The sequence below is a fragment of the Sarcophilus harrisii genome, chromosome 4 (genome assembly GCF_902635505.1).
Source record: "Sarcophilus harrisii chromosome 4, mSarHar1.11, whole genome shotgun sequence".
Taxonomy (NCBI): Eukaryota; Metazoa; Chordata; class Mammalia; order Dasyuromorphia; family Dasyuridae; genus Sarcophilus; species Sarcophilus harrisii.
Window position 1 is genome coordinate 163660810 of NC_045429.1, and position 22201 is coordinate 163683010.

The 22201-nt window shown below is 34.3% G+C and overlaps 1 protein-coding gene across 2 annotated transcripts in view; it reads left to right on the plus strand.

The window, feature by feature from the left end:
• Positions 1-13676: 13676 nt before the first annotated feature.
• Positions 13677-22201, plus strand: part of STX7 (syntaxin 7) — a 48482-nt gene continuing 39957 nt past the window's right edge. The window contains exon 1 of one of the 2 annotated variants that reach the window (XM_003769441.4): positions 13677-13808. The gene's annotated coding sequence lies outside the window, so the exon portion shown is untranslated. Of the gene's footprint in view, positions 13809-13841; positions 14008-22201 lie in introns of those variants that run through there. The other variant, XM_031964249.1, reaches the window with a different exon arrangement.

Below are 22201 nucleotides of genomic sequence, written 5' to 3' on the forward strand. Positions count from 1 at the left end.
AAAGAAGGGAAAGGGGGAAGGAAAGGAGAAAAGCATAAGCAGGGGTTAACAAGATGGCAAGAAATATAGAATTAGTCATTTTAACCATAAATGTGAATGGGGTAAACTCCCCCATAAAGCAGAAGCAGATAGCAGACTGGATTAAAAGCCAGAATCCTACAATATTGAAGCAGGGTGATACATACAGAGTAAAGGTAAAAGGCTGGAGCAGAATCTATTGTGCTTCAGGTGAAGTTAAAAAAAAAAAAAAAAGCAGAGGTAGCCCCTCCTGATCTCAGATCAAGCAAAAGCAAAATATTGATTTAATTAAAAGAGATAAGGGGGAAAAGTATATCTTGCTAAAGGGTAGCATAATGAAGCAATATCAATATTAAATATATATGCACCAAGTGTGGTAGTATCTAAATTCTTAAAAGAGAAATTAAGCGAGCTGCAAGAGGAAATAGACAGCAAAACTATATAGTGGGAGATCTCAACCTTGCACTGTCAGAATTAGATAAATCAAACCACAAAATAAATAAGAAAGAACTCAAAGAGGTAAATAGAATACTAGAAAAATTAGGTATGATAGATCTTTGGAGAAAACTAAATGGAGACAGAAAGGAGTATACTTCCTTCTCAGCAGTTCATGGAACCTATACAAAAACTGACCATATATTAGGACATTAAAAACCTCAAATTCAAATGCAGAAATAGTAAATGCATCCTTTTCAGATCACAATGCAATGAAAATTACATTCAATAAAAAGCCAGGGTAAATGAGCCAAAAAATAATTGGAAACTAAATAATCTCATCCTAAAGAATGATTGGGTGAAACAGTAAATCATAGACACAAGTAATAACTTCACCCAAGAAAATGACAATAATGAGACATCATACCAAAATGTGTGGGATGAAGCCAAACCAGTAATAAGGGGAAATTTTATATCTCTAGAGGCCTACATGCATAAAATAGAGAAAGAGAAGTTCAATGAATTGGACTTGCAACTAAAAAAGCTAGAAAAGGAACAAATTAAAACCCCCCAGTCAAATATAAAGCTTGAAATTCTAAAAATAAAAGGAGAGATTAATAAAATTGAAAGTAAAAAAAAAAAAACTATTGAATTAATAAATAAAAGTAAGAATTGGTTTTATGAAAAAACCCACAAAATAGATAAACCCTTTGTAAATTTGATTTAAAAAAGGATAGAAGAATATCAAATTGTTAATCTTAAAAATGAAAAGGGAGCACTCACCACGAATGAAGAGGAAATTAGAGCAATAAATAGGAGTTACTTTGCCCACCTTTATGCCAATAAATTCGATAACTTAAATGAAATAGAATACTTTCAAAAATATAGCTTGCCCAGATTAACAGAGAAAGAAGTAAATTGGTTAAACAGTCCCATTTTAGAAAAGAAATAGGACAAGCTATTAATCAACTCCCTAAGAAAAAATCCCCAAGACCAGATGGATTTACATGTGAATTCTACCAAACATTTAAACTCCAATGCTATATAAACTATTTGAAAAAATAGGGATTGAAGGAGTCTTACCAAATTACTTTTATGACACAAACATGGTACTGATACCTAAAACAGATAGACTGAAAACAGAGAAAGAAAAGTATACATGAATCTTCCTAATGAATATTGATGCAAAAATCTTAAATAAAATATTAACAAAAAAATTACAAAAAATGAACCACAGGATAATACACCATGACCAAGTAGGATTTATACCAGGAATCCAGGGCTGGTTCAATATTAGGAAAACTATTAGCATAATTGACTATATCAATAACCAAATTAACAAAAACCATATGATCATCTCAATAAATGCAGAAAAAGCTAATGAAAACACTTGAGACTATAGGAATAAATGGACTTTTCCTTAAAATAGTAAGGAGCATCTATTTAAAACCATCAGTAAGCATCTTATGTAATGGGAATAAACTGGAACCATTCCCAATAAGATCAGGAGTGAAACAAGGTTGTACACTGTCATCATTACTATTCAATATTGTATTAGAAATGCTAGCTTCAACAATAAGAGTTGAGAAAGAGATTAAAGAAATTAGAATAGATAATGAGGAAACCAAATTATCACTTTTTGCAGATGATATGATAGTATATTTAGAGAACCCCAGAGATTCTACTAAACAGCTATTAGAAATAATCCACAACTTTAGCAAAGTTGCAGGATTCAAAATAAATCCATATAAATTCTCAGCATTTTTATACATAACCAACAAAATCCAACAGCAAGAGATACAAAGAGAAATTCCTTTTAAAGTAACTACTGATAGCATAAAATATTTGGGAATCTATCTGCCAAAGAAAAATCAGAAACTTTATGAGCACAGCTACAAAACTCTTTCCACACAAACTAAGTCTGATCTAACCAACTGGAAAAATATTAAGTGCTCTTGGATAGGCCAAGCGAAGATAATAAAGATGACAATATTACCTAAACTAATCTATTTATTTAGCGTTATACCAATCAGACTCCCAAGAAACTATTTTAATGATCTAGAAAAAAATAACAACAAAATTCATCTGGAAGAACAAAAGGTAAAGATTTTCAAGGGAACTGTTATGGTTCAGAACTCTGAACTTGAAACAAAGGATTCTTACAAGGTACTAAGTCAGTGGAATTGATAGAGACAGTAGTTACCTAATTTAACATGGTTCAGTATAAATGATTTAATCCTATAAGGAGATGTTATGGGCCAGAACTTGAAATAAGGTACTAAGTGGAATTGAGGAGACAATGGTTAAATCTAGTTTAGCACTGATTTAATCCTACAACAAATAATGGTTTCCTAGTGATATAATGATTGGTTTGTACTCAGTGTGGGGAATATAAGCCAGAAGCCTCATCCAGGGAGATTCAGAGACAAGTGGACATAAGACTAGAGGCTGAAGGCTGGAGCACAAGCACAAGCCCTTGGACTCAGACAGATTAATCCCATCCCACACCACTTTGATGGCAGACTCTCCTCCTTTGCTTCTCCACTGAAGCCAAAACTCCGGCAGGCTTCCAGAAAACTAGCCGAGCCCCAAGTGAAGAAGACAAGACTTTGAAGGAGACAATAAAGGATTTGGACTTTAACACCTGGCTGTACTTGTGGTAATTACTGAACTGAAATGAAGGCTGCTCCCAGAGACCCCAAGGAAACCTCATCAGAGAACATTACATTTTACAGAGAATATTACAGGAACTAATGAAAAAAAAAAATCAAATGAAGGTAATTTAGCTATACCTGATCTAAAACTATATTATAAAGCAGTGATCACAAAAACCATTTTGTATTGGCTAAGAAATAGACTCTTTGCTCAGTGGAATAGATTAGGTTCACAGGACAAAATAGTCAATAACTATAGCTATCTGGTGTTTGACAAACCCAAATATCCCAACTTCTGGGATAAGAATTCACTATTTGACAAAAACTGCTGGGAAAACTGGAAATTAATATGGCAAAAACTAGGCATGGACCCACACTTAATACCATACACCAAGATAAGATCAAAATGGGTCCATGATTTAGGAATAAAGACTGAGATTATAAATAAAAAAGAGGAACATAGGATAGTTTATCTCTCAGACTTGTGGAGGAGGAAGGAATTTATGAACAAAGAAGAACTAGAGATCATTATTGATCACAAAATAGAAAATTTTGATTATATCAAATTAAAAAGCTTTTATACAAACAAAACTAATGCAAACAAGATTAGAAATGAAGTATTAAACTGGGAAACCATTTTTACAGTTAAAGGTTCTGATAAAGGCCTCATTTCCAAAATATATAGAGAATTTACTCAAATTTATAAGAAATCAAGCCATTTTCCAATTGATAAATGGTCAAAGGATATGAACAGACAATTCTCAGAGGAAGAAATTGAAACTATTTCTAGACATATGAAAAGATGCTCCAAGTCATTATTAATCAAAGAAATGAAAATTAAGACAACTCTGAGATACCACTACAAACCTGTCAGATTGGCTGAGATGACAGGAAAAGATAGTGACCAATGCTGGAGGAGATGCGGAAAAATTGGGACACTGATGCATTGTTGGTGGAATTGTGAACGGATCCAACCATTCTGGAGAGCAATTTGGAGTTATGCTCAAAAAGTTATCAAACTGTGTATACCCTTTGATCCAGCAGTGTTACTACTGGATATATATATATATATATATTTATATATATATATATTTATATAATTTTTGATTGCTTGATTTATATGGCACTGAATAAGTAAATTGATTTGGGTAGAATTTTCATTTTTATTATATTGGTTAGGCCTATTCATGAGCAATTGATATTTTCTAATTATTAGATGTCTTTACTTGAGTAAAAGATATTTTGTAATTATGTTCATTCACTTGATAGATTTATCATGGCAGGTAGACTCTCAAGGATTTTATATTTTCTGCAGTTATTTTAAATGTAATTTCTCTGGCTGAGAGCTGCTGCTTGACTTTGCTGCCAATATACCAAAATGCTAATGATTTATATGGGTTTATTTTATATCCTGCTATTTTTCTAAAGCTATTAATTCTTTCTACAAGTTTTTAGTTGATTTTCTGGGATTCTCTAAGTATACCATCATATCATCTGCAAAGAGTGATTATCCCCCGCCCTTACTGCTTATTCTAATTCCTTCAATTTATTTTTCTTCTCTTATGACTACATTAACATATTGTTAATAATATTAATGTACATTAACAATATTGAATTGCTGTGGTGATAATGGGCATCCTTGATTTACTCCTGATCTTATGGGGAAGACATAACTTATGTCCATTCCAGGTGATGTTTCCTGATGGTATTAGATATTACTTTTCATGGCAAGGAAAACTCCATTTATTCCTATTTTCCCTGTGTTTTTAATAGGAATGAGTGTTGAATTTTGTAGAAAAGCTTTTTCTTCATCTATTGAAGCAATCATATGATTTTTGTTGATTTTGTTATTAATGGTTGTAGAGTTGTTGCACTGAGGTCAGTTCAAGCACTTAGGGCTAATTACTGATTAGATAATACTCTATGGGCATATGCTTGAAAAATGGTCCTTCCCACTATCCTGTGCTGGCTCAATGATTGGTGTATACAGAGGATTGTAGGAGGGACTAGGAGGTGGAGTAAAATAAACCAGAGTCACTTGTTGCGGTAGACGAAGAAGAAGGTGGTCACAGAGATTCTGCTTCCATCATGTTCAATCCTGCTTCTAAAGACCAAGAATAAAGACTAAGGACTTTAGCTTATCCTGACTCTGGCTGATTCTGATGTGTCTGGGGTGCTAGCGTGGTTGTCACAGAGGTAATGATAGCTTTCCTAGTATTGAACCATTGTCAGTATAAATTACAACTGGCAGTACTTTGTGATTGATGTGATATATTACAATAATCTCCTTGCTAATATTTTATTTTAAATTTTCACATCAATATTGATTAGAGAAATTGATCTATACTTTTCTTTCTTTTTTCTTGTACTTCCTGGTTTAAGTTTCAACAATATATTTGTCCCATAAAAAATTTTTGTAGGACTCCTTCTTTCCTTATTTTTCCAAATAGTTTATATAATATTGAAATGAATTATTCTTTAAATGGTTCATAGAATTCATTTGTGAATCCATGTGGCTCTGAGAAGTTTTCTTAGGGAATTTTTTGGACCTGTCTAATTTCTATTTTCTAAGATGGGCTTATTTTTTTAAAATTATAACTTTTTATTGACAGAATCCATGCCTGGGTAATTTTTTACAACATTATTCCTTGCCACTCACTTCTGTTCTAACTTTTCCCCTCCTTCCTTCTGCCCCCTCCCCTAGATGGCAAGTAGTCCTATACATGTTAAATATGTCACAGTATATACTGGGATTATATCCCAAAGAGATTATAAAGAAGGGAAAGGGACCTGTATGTGCACGAATGTTTGTGGCAGCCCTTTTTGTAGTGGCTAAAAACTGGAAACTGAATGGATGTCCATCAGTTGGAGAATGGTTGAATAAATTGTGGTATATGAAAATTATGGAATATTACTGTTCTGTAAGAAATGACCAACAGGATAATTTCAGAAAGGCCTGGAGAGACTTACATGAACTGATGCTGAGTGAAATGAGCAGGACCAGGAGATCATTATATACTTCAACAACAATACTATATGATGACCACTTCTGATGGATCAGGCCATCCTCAGCAACGAGATCAACCAAATCATTTCTAATGGAGCAGTAATGAACTGAACTAGCTTTGCCCAGAAAAAGAACTCTGGGAGATGACTAAAAACCATTACATTGAATTCCCAATCCCTATATTTATGCACACCTGCATTTTTGATTTCCTTCACAAGCTAATTGTACAATATTTCAGAGTCTGATTCTTTTTCTACAGCAAAATAACGTTTTGGTCAGGTATACTTATTGTGTATCTAATTTATATTTTAATATATTTAACATCTACTGGTCATCCTGCCATCTAGGGGAGGGGGTGGGGGGGGGTAAGAGGTGAAAAATTGGAACAAGAGGTTTGGCAATTGTTAATGCTGTAAAGTTACCCATGTATATATCCTGTAAATAAAAGGCTATTAAATTAAAAAAAAAATATGTCACAGTATATCCTAGATACAATATATGTGTGCAGAACTGAACAGTTCTCTTGTTGCACAGGAAGAATTGGATTCAGAAGGTAAAAATAACCTGAGAAGAAAAACATAAATGCAAACAGTTTACATTCATTTCCCAGTGTTCTTTCTTTGGGTGTAGCTGCTTCTGTCCATCATTGATCAATTGAAACTGAGTTAGATCTTCTCTTTGTCGAAGAAATCCACTTCCATCAGAATACATCCTCATACAGTATCTCTGTTGAGGTATATAATGATCTCCTGGTTCTGCTCATTTCACTCATCATCAGTTCATGTAAGTCTCTCCAAGCCTCTCTATACTCATCCTGCTAGTCATTTCTTACAGAACAATAATATTCCATAACATTCATATACCACAATTTACCCAACCATTCTCCAATTGATGAACATCCATTCATTTTCCTGCTTCTAGCTACTACAAACAGGGCTGCCACAAACATTTTGGCACATGTGGGTTCCTTTCCCTTCTTTAGTATCTCTTTGGGATATAAGCCCAGTAATATCACTGCTGGATCAAAGGGTCTGCACAGTTTGATAACTTTTTGGGTATAATTCCAGATTGCTCTCCAGAATGGTTGGATTCGTTCACAACTCCACAAACAGTGCATCAGTATCCCAGTTTTTCGGCATCCCCTCCAACATTCATAAGATGGGCTTATTTAAGTATTTTATTTCCTTTTCTGCTAATCAGAGTAATTTGCTCTGATTTTCAAATTTATTGTAATGTTATTGGGCAAAATAGCTTAGATTTTCAAACTTATTGAAATATAATTGGGCAAAATAGCATCTAATAATTACTTTGATTTCCTCTTCATTGATGGTGAATGTAGCCTTTTCATTTTTGATATTATTCATTTAATATTCTTTTGTTTTAAAAAAAATCAAATTAACAATGGTTTTATTGGTGTTTTCATAAAATTAGCATCTTTTATTTATTAGTTCAATGGTTTTCTTACTTCCCATTTTATTAATTTCTCCTTTAAATTTTAAAATTTCCAATTTAGTGTTTAGTCGGGATTTTTTAATTTGTTCTTTTTCAAGTTCTTTTTTTTTTTTTAACTTACTTGCCCAATGCATTTATCTGTTCTTTTTCTATTTTTTTTGGTGTTAGCATGTAGAGATATAATTTTTCCTTAAGTGCTGCTTTGATTTCATCCCATAAACTTTGATATGTTGTTTCATGAACAATGTAATGTAATTACTGATTGTTTCTATGATTTGCAATTTATCATATGTCATTTATTACATGTAATTTTTATTGCATCATCATATAAAATGCATTCAATATTTTTGCTTTTCTGCATTTGATTGTGAAGTTTTCATGATATAATATGTGGTTAATTTCTGTGCAGGTTTCATGTACCACTGAGGAAAAAGGCATATTACTTTCTATTCCCATTCAATTTTTTTCCAAAGATCCACCATATCTAATTTTCTAAAATTTTAATCCCCTTATTTCTTGATCGCTTATTTTCTACTTAGATTTATCTAGTTCTAAGAGGGGACAGTTGAGGTCCCCCCATTTCTTCTTTCAGGACTTCTCCCTTTAAAAATTTGAATACTATACCATTTAATGCACATATGTTTATTATTGGTATCACACCATTTGCTATGATGCCTTTTATTTAGCAAGATGTTCTGCCTTATCTCTTTTAATTAAATCTATTTTCATTTTTGCTTTCTCTGAGATCATGATTACTACTCCTGCTTTCTTTTTTAACTTTAGCTAAAGTATTAAAGATTCTGCTCTAGACCCTCACCATTACTTACATGTGTGTGTCTTTGCTTCAAATGTATTTCTTGTAAACAAGGTATTGTAGGGTTCTACTCTGCTATCTGCTTCTGTTTTAGGGGTGAATTCCCCCCATTCACATTTATAGTTATGATTACTGTGAGTCCCTCCATCCTATTTTCCCCCTATTTACTCTCTCTCTTTCTCTCTCTCTCTCTCTCAAGCATGTGGGCGCATACACACACACACACACACACACACACACACACACTCAGAGTGTTTTGCTTTTGACCACTGTTTCCCCCAATCCACCATCCCATCTCTCAGTTACTCTCTCCTATCTTATTCCCCTCCCTTCCTCTTTTTCTATAGAGTAAGATAGATTTCTGAACCAAAATGAGTGTGTATGTTTTTCCATTTTCGAGCCAATTCTGATGAGAGTAAAGTTCAAGGATTGCGCACCAGTCCCCTTCCCCCATATGTCCTTCCATGGTAGGAGATTTTTCACATGAGATAATTTATGTCATTTTTAAAAAATTTCTGTCATTTTACTTCTCCCTTTCTTTTTCTCCCAGTGCAATCCTCTATCTCTCCCTTTAATTTTTTTTACTATCATCTTATCAAAGTCAACTTATACCTATGCTCTCTGACTTGAATATTCTTTCTTACTGACCTAATAAAATGCTTATGATAAAATGCTTACAAGTATCATCTTCCCATGTAGAAATATAATCTGTTTAACTTAGTTGAATCCTTTATGTTTTATCTTTCCTGTTTATTTTTTTAATGCTTCTCTTGAATTTGATAATGGTTTTACATATATATATATATATATATATCTTCTAATTGTTGATGCATTTCATTATACAATATTTAAAAAAAATTACATTTATTAATATAACCCCCTGATCTCATCAGAAATATCTTTTAAGTATCAGAAAGCTGTCAAAGTCATGGTGGTAAATACACATTTTCCAAAATTCTCTTTTTTTGTTGAAATTATAAATTTTGTCTTTAGAAATAAATTCTAATGTTTTCCTAGAAGTAAGAAATTCACTGAATTCATTTAAAAATATTACTGAATATCTAAGTCTGGATAATCACAATGTGTCTGCAGTTATTCTTTCAACTAAAAATGATGATTTATGAAAAAAGTGCTAGCTCATCTGACAAGTCACATGATTGCACAAGTAGTTTTCTTGGAGACAACCATGGCTCTTCAGTATGCAGCAGAAGTGCATTATGTATACTTCCCTTTTTTTTTTTTTTCAAACAGAACATTAAAAAGATATTACTTAAGTGTTGAGATTTCATAAAATCAATACTTCCTATTCCTTCGTCAAGGACTTTCTTAAGTTAAACTTTTTTTTCATTTTAAGTGAATGGGGTGATGAATGCAATGACTACTAATACAATTAGGAGACCATCCCTTTATTTGTACTATGGCATTAGGAGTTTAACCCAGAATTACTTTTGTACCATCAGCACAAAAGTCAATAGTTTGCTCTAGGATAAGCCATGAGATTGAGAAAAAAAAAAGTCATGCAACATTTTGTGTATTTTAACACTATTTGGGTTTTTTCCCAAGAATTCACATATGTTCTTCTTCAATGATTTGCTGATACAAGATGAATACAATTACAGAATTTAAGAGCTGGAAGACATTTCCTTGGCCATTGAAAGATGATCATTAAAAAAATAATTCCTTCAGCTTTTTAAAGAAAGCATTCCTAATGGGTAAAATAGGCAACATTATATATTATGAAGAGTATAACACCCTCCAAAATCTATAGAGAAAAATAAGGGGAAGGGATGAGCAGACAGGCAAGCAGAGGATGAGAGAAGAAGACAAGGAAGGGATCCATGGTGAGGGGATTAAATAATAGCAAAGCAATTTAAGGAGCAGAATTAAAGCAGTCAGCAGTGATAGGAAAGGTATTTGTGTGCGTGTGTGTGTGTGTGTGTGTGTGTGTGTAGGGGGGGGAATGTGTCTATGTATGTATGTGTGTGTATATATCTACATATGTATAGATGAATATATGTTTACTTAACTATAGCTTGCTTGGGGCTTGGGGGATGAAAGGGAAAAAAAAGAATGAAGTAAAAAAAGGTGGGCAGTTGAGAACAAACATACAATTTACAAGAAGGAAAGAAGAGATGGACAGTCATAAATATAATTTCTTCTATTTACATATACTTGCACTGGTAATTTGTGATTATATATTTTGAATTCTCTCTGATGTTCTGCTGAGCACACGACAATGTTCTTTTGTTTTGTTTCATTTTGTTTTGTATTGCTTTTCTGTATTTTTCTTATTTTTTAAATAAAATATTTTTAATTAATTAAAGCTTTTTATTTTTAATACATACGCATGGATAATTTTTCAACATTGATCCTTGTAAAACTTTGTGTTCCAATTTTTCTCCTCTTGCCCCTCCCCTAAATGGCAAATAATCCAGTATATGTTAAACATGGTAAAAATATGTTAAATCCAATATATGCATATATATTTATATAATTATCATGCTGCATAAGAGAAATCAGATTAAAAAAGGAAAAATGAGAAAAAATAAAATGCAAACAAAAAACAACAAAAAGAGTGACAAGGCTATGTTGGGATCCACACTCAGTTCTCACAACCCTCTCTCTGCATGTAAATGGTTCTCTTTATCATAAGATCATTGGAACTGGCCTCAATCATCTCATTGTTGAAAAGAGCCATGTCCATCAGAATTAATCATTTATAATCTTATTGCCATGTACAATGATCTCCTGGTTCTGATTTCACTTAGCATCAGTTCATGTAAGTCTCTCCAAGTCTCTCTGAAATCATCTTTCTGATCGTTTCTTATAGAACAATAATATTCCATAACACTTTCTAAGCCATTCTCCATCTGATGGGCATCCACTCAGTTTCTATTTTTTGCCACTACAAAAAGGGCTGCCAGAAATGTGCCATTTTTGCACATCTGGGTCCCTTTCCCTCCTTTTAAGATCTCTCAGGGATATTAGCCCAATAGAAACACTGCTGGATCAAAGGATATGCACATTTTGATAGCTCTGTGGGCATCCAAATTGCTCTCCAGAATGGCTGGATCAATTCACAACTCCATCAGTAATGTATTTGTGTCCCAGTTTTCCCACATCCCCTCCAACATTCATCATTATAAAATAATTTTTTTTCAAAAGAAAGAATTCCTAGCATATAAGCATGAAACTATTGAGTAGTTTATAAGCCTCTGTGCCTTTTGATTACTTATTACTTTATAATATTCTTTACACTATTTTACCATTCCCTTAGTACCCACTTTTGTCTTGAAGTCAGATACTCAATTCATATATATATATATATATATATATATATCCATTGTTTATATAAAGTTATCTCTCTTTGTCTCTGTCTCTCTCTCCTTGTCTCTGTCTTTGTTGCTGTTTCTGTGTCTTTCTCTCCTCTCTTTTCTCCTCTCTCTTGAACTTCATGAATAGTACTATAAGTATGTATTTGCATATAAATGTCTATTCCTACTTCATCTACTTTATTTTCCTTAACAGATATTAATGCATAAGTTTCATCTTCACGATAGATTTGTTTTAATTAATTAGATAATTTTGCTTATGCTCATTATGTTGTACTTTAGGATGAGAGAGCCTGATATCAAACAGGAAATTATATTTCTTATTGTTCCCTTTGTCAATCAGTGGCCACCAAAAAATCTGTGAATAGATATGTCTTACCTTTCAAAGGGAGATGCAATCAAAATATTTTTCTAACAATGAGCTTTCATTTTAAAGTCCCAAACAATGACCTCATTCCAGTAACCTTTCCAAACTGACCTTTTCATTGACCATCTACATTTTATTTATTTTGAGCAAAGCATCTATTTCATTTCATCTATTTCTATTTCAGACAGCATTTCTCAAACACAACAGAAGTTCTCCTGGCTTTCCTGACTTTCATAGCAATTTTGCATTAAGATTAGAAAGACTCCTTTCTTGAGGCATTTAAAACCTTTTGCAACCTGAATCTTTTATATGCTTTTAGGCTTCTAATATTTTACTCTTCTCTATTCACTCTGGTCCAATTACAGGGCATTACCCTATACCATCCAGTACATACTCTATTTTTCATCTAGGGTACCTCTGCACCCCCATGAGTAGAATGCTCTGCTCCCTCACTCCCAACTTTTAGTTCCCCTCTTCCCCCTTCCTTTTTCAAAACTCACTTTAAATTCTGCTTTCTACATAAGGGCTTTGCCTATTCCAATTACTGACCCAGATTACCCTTTCAGATTGCATGCATGCAAACCTATACATATGTGTAATATACGTAAAACATGTAAACTTATTTAAATATATACATTTATACACGTATAGATATATATGTAGATTTTTGTAAATAGAAGATATAAACAGTATACACATACCATATATGTGTGTGTACACATTTTATATATGTATGTATCTATAATATATATTAACACTAATATATTTCTCCCATGTAGTTATTTGCATATGTTCTTCCCCTCCCCCAAGATTTAGCTCCTTGAGATCAGGATTTCTGTTGTTGTTGTTGATTTTGATATGTTGGTTTGATTCTTTTTTTTTTAACCTTTGCATGGAAGGTTTAACACGTTCCCTTGACATAGTAAGAACTTGATAAATAAATGCTTATTGATTATCTGACTACAGTCATACCCTGGATATTACTTTTCACCTAACCATTGAGTTCAGCTTCTGGGATGGTATGTGCCCTTATATTTTCAAGACAAAACGGAATTCTTTGTCTCCGTCTGAACGAAGTCAAAAAACAATGATAGTTTCGCTCTTCCCCTTTATAGGCGCAGAAAAAAGAGCAGAAAGGGCGGGATCTGTTGCTCCTCCCTTGGCCTCTGTGTGTCTCTCCTACTTAAAGGTAAATTTGTGAATGGAAGTTCTGGGTGCGTGTTCATTGCCATAACTACCCAAAGGTCCGTGGAAAGGGGACTTTTTAAGGACTGAAATGCAATTTATCATACCAAAAATTAATACAAATTAGGGTCTTTTGTATTCGCTGAGAGCGGCGGCGACAGCCACTTTCTTCCTGGTAAAGGAGTCCGACAAGCAACCTTGTTCCGCGTGACATTGAATGCACAGATTGAAGGGCTAACCTACCTCCACTACTCTGTCCCGGCTCCCTCTGGTTAGAACCCATTATTTCGCACACAAAAAAGGGAAGGGTGGGAGGGAAAGGGCGGGTGTCACTCAACACTTGGGGCCAATGAGAGAGGTCGGGGCCCCGCCTCTTTTCCTGGGCTCTGCAGCAGGGCAAGCGCAGCAGGGAGGTGGCTGCTGCGAACCACCGCCCATCAGCTGAAAAATTCAGTCTGTTGCCTTCCGGGACGCTTAAGGGTGGCTGCCGGTGGAGGAGGAGGAGGAGGAGGAGGAAAAGGAAAAGGAAAAGGTGGAGGTCTTGGTAAGAGGACATCTGGGGCGACTTGGCCGTCAGAGCGCCTATGGAGTGGTGTCGATGCCTTTGCGGCCTGCCTAGTGTCTGGGGGGGGTCTCTGCAGCGTTCCTTCTTGTTTGTGTAACGTTGTATTCCTTGGCCGCCGCCCTGGGTTTTGCCGCAGCAGCAGAAGCTGCAGCTGTGGGAAGGACAGACTGAGCCTCCGGTAATCGCAGCTACTGAGAGAGCGCTACTTTTCTTTGCTTCCCTTCCCCCTTCCCAGTTGCTAGGGTGGAGGAGGCCTGAGCAGTTTCTATCTATATTGGGGGCTGAGGGGCGGTTTTTCCTGACCTGGCATAAGGAGGGGGTGTGTTGGGAGGGAGGGGGATGGGGGGCGTTAGTTCCGCATTCCTGGCGAGCTCAGCTGGCTTGGGGACCTAGGACTTCCCTCTCCCCGTATTGGCAAGCTGGCGCTAACCCCAATTGTGTACCCAGATTTCTCCCTGTGCTTCTCTTTCCTGTTGCCTCCGTATTCCCAAAGCTCTGTCACCTGAACCTGTTGCTCAGAGAGGACACTGGAGAGTAATGTCAGTGTTCATGTGGGCACCAGGGGAGTATGAAAATAGTCTAACACTCCTATCCCTTCCTTAATCTTTCCAGGTCTTTTCTTTCTTAGTTCATCCTGGCATGAGCACCATGCACACATGAAGTTAGGAGGTAGGGGAAAAGCTTATGGTGTGCTTTGAAAGTTCTACTGGGAAACATTGCCACAAACCCTAAAAAAGTTAGCTGCTGAGATGAACCAGAAATTCATAACTGCCCCTGAGGGATGGAGTTGACCTGTTCCTTTTTTTCAACTCGTGTTTAATAATTAAATTTCAAAGTATCCTTTCTGAACATTCAGGAACTGAAAAAGAATATTGTACGGAAATAAATGAACCATAGTTCATATTGTCAGGAAGTCACACAGTTGGGTTAGGTTCATTTATTGACTTAAATTTTCAGTTACGTTCTTATTTTTAAAAAAGTGATTATCAAAAACTTGAAAACAAAGAAAACAGAATCCTTCCAGGTTCTCCCCTACTCACTTTTTCTTGCATTTCTTATAAATAGAAAAATCCATTGCCCAAGTCAGGCCACACTTTTTTTTTTAACCGTTCAAGTTATTGACATACAGTATCTTAAAATGAAATTGACTGTTTGCACTGCCTCCAACATATTCCACCAAGACTTCTTCAGAACTATTTCCTGCTTATAGGCAGATTCAAGCAAAAAATTTTTCAGGTTTGTGAAATAGCTCTCAATTGGTTCATGTCTTGATAGCTTGGTAAGTAACCCTTCTGGTTTAGCCCATACCACACCTGCCCAAAGATTGATAATGGTCCTGAGTTATGTCTTGTGATAGCGAATGAACCTTAGTAGCAGGTTGCTTCAAACTTGTGACTACAGGATTATGCTCTGGATTCTTAGTTTTCACATCAGTTAATAAGAGACCATATTAACTCACTAACACCTACTATCCTGTCTTTGCTTTTTTTTTTTTTCCTCCTCTCACTTTAATTTTACTCTTCCTTATGACACAAACCCTAGACTTGAGTTACACAAGTAATACAGATGGGAAGAGTTAAATTAAGTATGAACTTAAATATGGAATTCTAATTGATCCCAGAATTGGGTGCTTATTGGAGTGAAGGTTGTGGGGAACATGAACAATCCCTGTGGTAATATAAGCTGAGATTTAAGGGCACTTAGATTCTAGAACTCTAAAGTGAAATATGATTTTTTAAAAAGTTTTAGGGAGAGAATCCCCAAATAGTCTGATAGCTTCTATACTGGGGGACAACTATCTATTATTATGAATTATTACATTAAGGAATAGTTAGTGGACCTGTCATTTCACTGATGTAGGGAATTTCCATATATGGAAAGTAATTGTATCAATGCATATCAGCATTTTCCATGAAATTTATAGTTTTAGAATTGCCTAGAACAGAGATAGATTAAATGAATTGTTCAGGGTGTATAAATGTGAAGTGAGACTTGAACCCAGGTCTCTCCATTACACCAGGCTACCATTGTAATATTCATTTTTTGTTTTTTTTGTTTTGTTTTTTCACTGGGAACATTCATAATAAACAGTAGAAGAAACAGGTACAATTGATACATTTTAAAGGACATTTGAAACTCGATAAGGCTTGGGTATTTCTTCTTCATTCTTCATGCTGTTCTCTCTATCTTTGCTATCATTTAAAGCTTTTTCAAATAACAAAGGAAATAAAGCATATTATTCTACCTATCAGAATCAAATTCATCAAATGAGACATTTTGGTTCTTCAAGGTAATCTTAAATACTGGTCCTATGTAGTTGTTGAGTCATTGCAGTGTTTAACTCTTCATGACCCCATTTTGGAGTTTTCTTGACAAAGATGTTGAAATTTTTGCCATTTCCTTTTCCAGCTCGTTTTATAGATGAAGACCTGAGCCAAACAGGAGTAAATGACTTGCCCAGGTTCACACAGATAATAAATTTTGAGACTGGATTTGTTTTTAATTTTTTGGAAAAAACAAACATTTTCATAACATAGTCTAATAAAGAAAATTATTGCATATGAAACAGCAAATTATGTACAATCTGGAGTTTAGTTTTGATCTCAAAATAAGTCTTCCTAATTCCGTATTCATTGTTAGCTCCACTTCATCACTTAACTTTGGTAGCCATTCTTCTATAGTTGTTATGAATTCAGTGACCTAAAGGGGGAAGGGGCATATAAATCCTAGTTCATGATGGTTTTGTCTTTCTGATAAAACAACAAGCATTCATTATGTGTTAACTGTGTGACAGATCCTGAATTAGGAGCTGAGATACAATAAACAAACAAACAAACATTAGAGTCTAAGAAAGCAGTGAAATTGATTTAGTCATTGTGTAAGCTCCTTTAAGTACATTTGTTTATATCTATAATTGAGCACCTAGTGTAGTGCCCTACCTATGCCTCAATACTTAAAAGATCAGTACTTGTATTGGTATGAGATGTTTCCCCTTTCATTGATCGCAAGTATTTTATGCCTTGGTATCTTCATGAGTTTCTATAGTAAGACAATTCACTATGCTGCCTCTAGTAATGCTGGTGACAATCTCAAAGATTTTAAATAGTCTTTTTCTTATCCAGTGGACTTGTAATCTCTGCCCAGGCCCATAACAAAAAACCCTTTAACATATACTAAGATATACTGTCTTGGTCTTCAAGAACCTATGATCATCTTGATATCATGGTAAAGGTTCAGATTAGAATTCTAATGGTGGCATTTCACTCTGTAAATACACTTGATAAATGCTTTTGAATTAAAATGCCCATGAAAATTTTGTACCTCAGCATAAATAGTTTTACCAAAACTTTAAAACCACATGTCTATTAATTAAAAGGTACTATTTAGTTAAAAAAAAAAATCTTTTGTTTGAAAAATCCGCTTTTAATATATCTTGAAAATGCTCTTTAGAAATGCCTTAAGGGAAAAATAGAGCAATGGTTGCTATTTGGAGCATTAAACCTCTGTCAGCCTTTTAGTCTTGTCTTTGGCATCATTATTTTTTTTAAGTTTTTTTTTTTTTTTGGGGGGGGGAGGTGCTGGATTTGGAATTAGAGGAGCTAGGTTTAGCATTTTAATTCCACGTTAAACTAGTTGCTTATCCTCCCCAGTCCTTAATTTGTTTATCTATAAAATGAAGAGGTGAAATCACATGGCTTCTAAGGTCCCTAATAGAGAATGTGCAATTGGAAATTCTGTTTCCTAATCTGATGAATTTGTCACAAAAGAGAAAAGGTTCAGTTTCTAAATAAAATATTTCCAAAAGTTATCTCAGAAAAATAATAAGAACTTTTCAATTCTAAAAAAAAAAAAATTCTTTGTGAAATTAATGTCTAAAGTTTTTAGAGCCAAGATAGTCTGGAGGGATTTTTTAAAATTGTTTTTCCTTTTACCATTGTATTTCCTTCTATTAAGCACATATTTGGTACTTAATAAATGCTTTATTGAATTGAACTTCTGCCAGTCATGGGAGACTGCATTTCATCATGATTTTAAGTAAACTGGCAGAACAATAACATGTATACACTGATTAGGGTAGCCAGCTTTAAAAGTAACTTTCAATAATCTCTCTCTATAATATATTTAATCATTTCTTGCCACTTTTTTGTTTCTACCTTGAAAATTTTCCAGCTTTCTGAATTCCTGATATTCAAGTTTCCAGAACTTTATGATCATTTAGATTTTTATCATCATTTAATTATTTTTCTTCTTGCCAGTGATTGCACTGTGCAAAACTTTTATTCCTTTTTCTTCCATTTCTCACATTCTTATTTTGAGATGAACAGTAGCTAAGGATAGATAATGTCCAACAACTTAGCTTTATGATCAATCTTCATTCATTTCATAACTAAGAAAAGTTAGCATTGACAGTAAAGGAGAAAATTAAGTGAAACTGATAATGGATAGTGGCCGAAGACATGTGTCAGCATTTTGTTCCATTCTGTGCTGTGGGCAGTGAGCATCAATTTATTTCAAGTGGCCCCCACCAAACTACCCTGTTCCTTATCCTATTGCTTACCTAACCATGGGCTTTATAAAAATACAACCTGGTTAAACTTTCTGAAGGGAAACTTGTTCTCAAGCTTTGATACAACTTATTACTAAGCCTCAATTGATTAATCTGTTTCATTTGTCTGCTAATTTGGTAACTTTATCCTTCACCACATAGCCTCTTTATCTGATAAATGTTCTTCGTGTGATACTTTGTTACTTTGGAATTCTGCCTAATACGGAATCGGGAAGGACTCTTGGGGTAGTGTGTTTACTGGTTATACTATTAAATATAAAAATGGGTAGTTTTTTAGCTAAGAAAAAATAGACCCTAAAAGTTTAGAGTTCTTGAATGTCCCATATTGGCTGAAGTTTTAACCACTTTAGGGGATAATGGGACTTAGAATATTTCAGGGAGGAAGCCTTTTTTTTAAAATCTCCAATCCTTTCTAATAGTCTTATAAACCACTAACTTCCTCTTCTTTCTATCATATCCATCCTAATTTTCCACAAAGAAAAACTGGAAAAGTTAACTTAAAAAAAAAGGCATTTGGGAACTGTGTAGACCAAAGGAACTGTATACATGTTCATTTTTTAAAAAGTAGTTTATAATAATTACCAAGCCTTGTACATCCTGTTATTCTAAAAGCCACAGGATATAATTGATGCTGTTTCTTAGTTGAAGATGGGAACATTGTTTTTATGGTATTCTCTCTCTCTCTCTTTTTCTCTCCCACTTCCCTTCCTCCTGTTTCTCATCCTTCCTCTCTCCATTTCTTCTCTTCTCTCCCCCTTTTCCTTCTTTCTCCTCTTCTCTCTTTTCTTCCCATTTTCTCCCATCTCCTTTCCTCCTTTCTTCTTTGTTCACTCTTACCCTCCTACCTGTCCTCTCCTCTCCTTTTTTTTATATCTCCCCTTTGACTCAGAAGACCTGGGTTCAAATCCTGACTCAGCAACTTATTAGCTATGTAATCCTCAATTTTTGTTAGAGTTTTCTAATCCATAAAATGCAAATCATAATACCTCTACCACCCATCTCACAGGGTTGTTGTAAGGATTAAATGAGCTAATGCATGTAAAGTCCTTTGAAAATCATAAAGTGACATGTGATACCAGCTATTATAATTGCTTATTCATGATGTCAGTCAGTGGTTCAGCTCAGAATACTGTACATTCTGGCTCCCATGCACTATCCACACTTTAATAATTAACATAAAATAATATAAATTTCTATATGCATACATAGATTTATCAAGAAAAGAACATATTTTATTTGATTGTTCTCTTTGTTAGAACTGTTTTTCTAGTTCCTATAGATTACAAAATATACACACATACACACAACACTTTTTTACTTTTTTCTTCTTTAGTTTGCTTCATTCTTATTACTGATGTCTCAGTTTAAAAAAAAAATCTCAAAGTACTTTTAGGTAAAAAATCACTTTGACCAATCACTGCATTTTATGGGGTGTGAATTTATGCAAGCATTAAATAATAGACTGTGTCATGTGATAATGTAAGTTTTTGTGCCTATTTTTAAGCAGAGAAGCAAGTATATGGACTCAGTTTAAATGACTTGTCTTTTGTCCTCCAAGCCTTAGCTTCTTAAACTGTGATTCCTGGCCCATATGGGGGCTTGTAACTGAATATGGGGATGGAAAAATTATGATTTATTATTAGTAAATGCTTGATTTTAATGTCTGTTTTATATACCTACATGCCTAGGGTCACATAAAAATTTTTCTTGAGGAGTTAGGAGTGGAAAAAAAATTTAAGACGTCCTGCTCTAACCTATCTGTTTATTACATTCTGTGTTACTCCTAGTCTTGAATTTGTTCTGAAGCCCATTAGTTTAAATTTAGCCCATTGTTTCCTATTAGTTTCAAATTATGCTTTTTAAAAAAAGACTAGTTGTCCTTTTTAAGGGCAAGGCAAGGGAATTGGTACAAATCTTGGGATCAAGAGTTTAAATTTTATGATAAATGTGTTGGGGAATCATCATAGGATTACTAATAAGTGGGTCCAAAGGGACTTGAATAAAATTGTCTCTGTAAAACAGCCTTTATTTTCATTGTCTAACATAGATTGTTTCCAAGTCAAAGGAATCCCATTGTCTGAAGAATGAAGCACAGCTTATGTCCTTTTTAATTTCTGTCCACTTTCTCCTCTCTGCATTTATAATTTCTATGTATGAAAGCCTATTTTTCAAGTCCCAGCTAGAATCTCATGTCTTCTATGAAGCTTCTACCTATGATACTCCTCCAGAAACATCCATTTTTAAAATACTCTTGACCTCATCGTCAACATTCAGTTATGTTCTTCCTTTTGTTATTTCTTTGGTTTATATTTTATTTCCCCAATTGAAAGGTAGAATTGTGCAACTAAAGAGTATATGCAAGTGAAAGGGAATGAGGAGAATCAGAAGGCTAACCATTAAGCTTAATGGATTTTAGTTTTGATGTGGCTAATACCCAGATTTTCCTTTCAGTTTGAAAGTTTAAAGAAATGCTGTGGTGTAAAAGAGATTCCATAAGATGTGGGTTAAAAAATGAATTCATGGAAAAAGTAGAAATATAATTCCAAGTTTACAAGTCTAGAATATTAGCAAGTCTGTGGTATTAGTAGTATGGATGTTAGAAGTAGGAGAGGAAGTTGTGAAAAAGATATTGATAATGGAAGTTACAAGGATAGGGAATGAACTGAGGATAAAAAAAGAACTTCTAGACTGCTGAAGAAATGACTGGGGAGAGGATGAGCTTACAACTTGACAGCATTTTAATAAGAAATAGAATATCAGGATTCTTCTGACAACCTCAATGGGGAGAGGAAAGGAAGGGAATAATTATTTACTAAGAGCTTACTATGTGCCAGACATTGTTCTAAGTACTTTAGAAAGATTATTTCATTTTATCCTCACAAAAACCCTTTGGGTTTGTTATATTATCCTCATTTTACAATTTTATTCACTAAAATGTTAGTTATTTAGACATTAAATGACTTGTCCAGAAATCACATAGCTAAGAAGTGGCTGAGGCTGGATTTGAACTCAGGTTTTCCTGATTCTGGGCCCAGTGATCTCTCTACTATATCACCCAGCTGCCTCTAAGTGTTTCTGGTTCAATTTGAAATAGACCAAAGATACTTCATACCTTTTGAATGTTTTATAGACCTAATTAAGTCTGCTGAGAAGTCACCCTAGGTCTCAAAGATAGTTCCCACACCAACTTCATTGGGAGGCAGAAAAATAGCCCCTGTGATGACTTAGCCACCTTGGTACATATTACAACAACAGTTCTACACACTGCAGAACTTTGGCTTCAGTTGACAGGACTAGTCCTATGGAATCCAAGTAAAATTAGATTTGCCTTAAAGATTTAATAGGGTGGTGAGCACATATGATCCACTAAAGTGCTTTACAAATAATCAGTTTTGATCTGCTTGTATTCTGCCTCAGATCTGAAGTGGCTGATAGATTTGTCCTGAGAACTATAGTTATACTCCCCAGGAGATAAAGGCATGGTGACTTGAGACTTTCTTTAGAAATAACTCTGACTAGGATGAAAGATGCTCTCATATCTTTTATTTAATTCATAACTAAACTCTGAACATTTTGCTAACAACCTTGTCTCTGTTGCTTCTTTCTTTTAAAATTTTATCTCCAGGAGAAAAAAAAAAAGAAATTCCATCATGACCTTGTGGAAAATGTTAATTTCAGTGACCTCTTCTTAGGCAAATTTCCAGCTTCTCTATTTTTGTAAGACTTAAGACAAACCTTCCTTCTTGATATTCTTTTTAGGCTTGATTTTTGGGGACACTATATCGACTGTTTCTCCTACTTATAT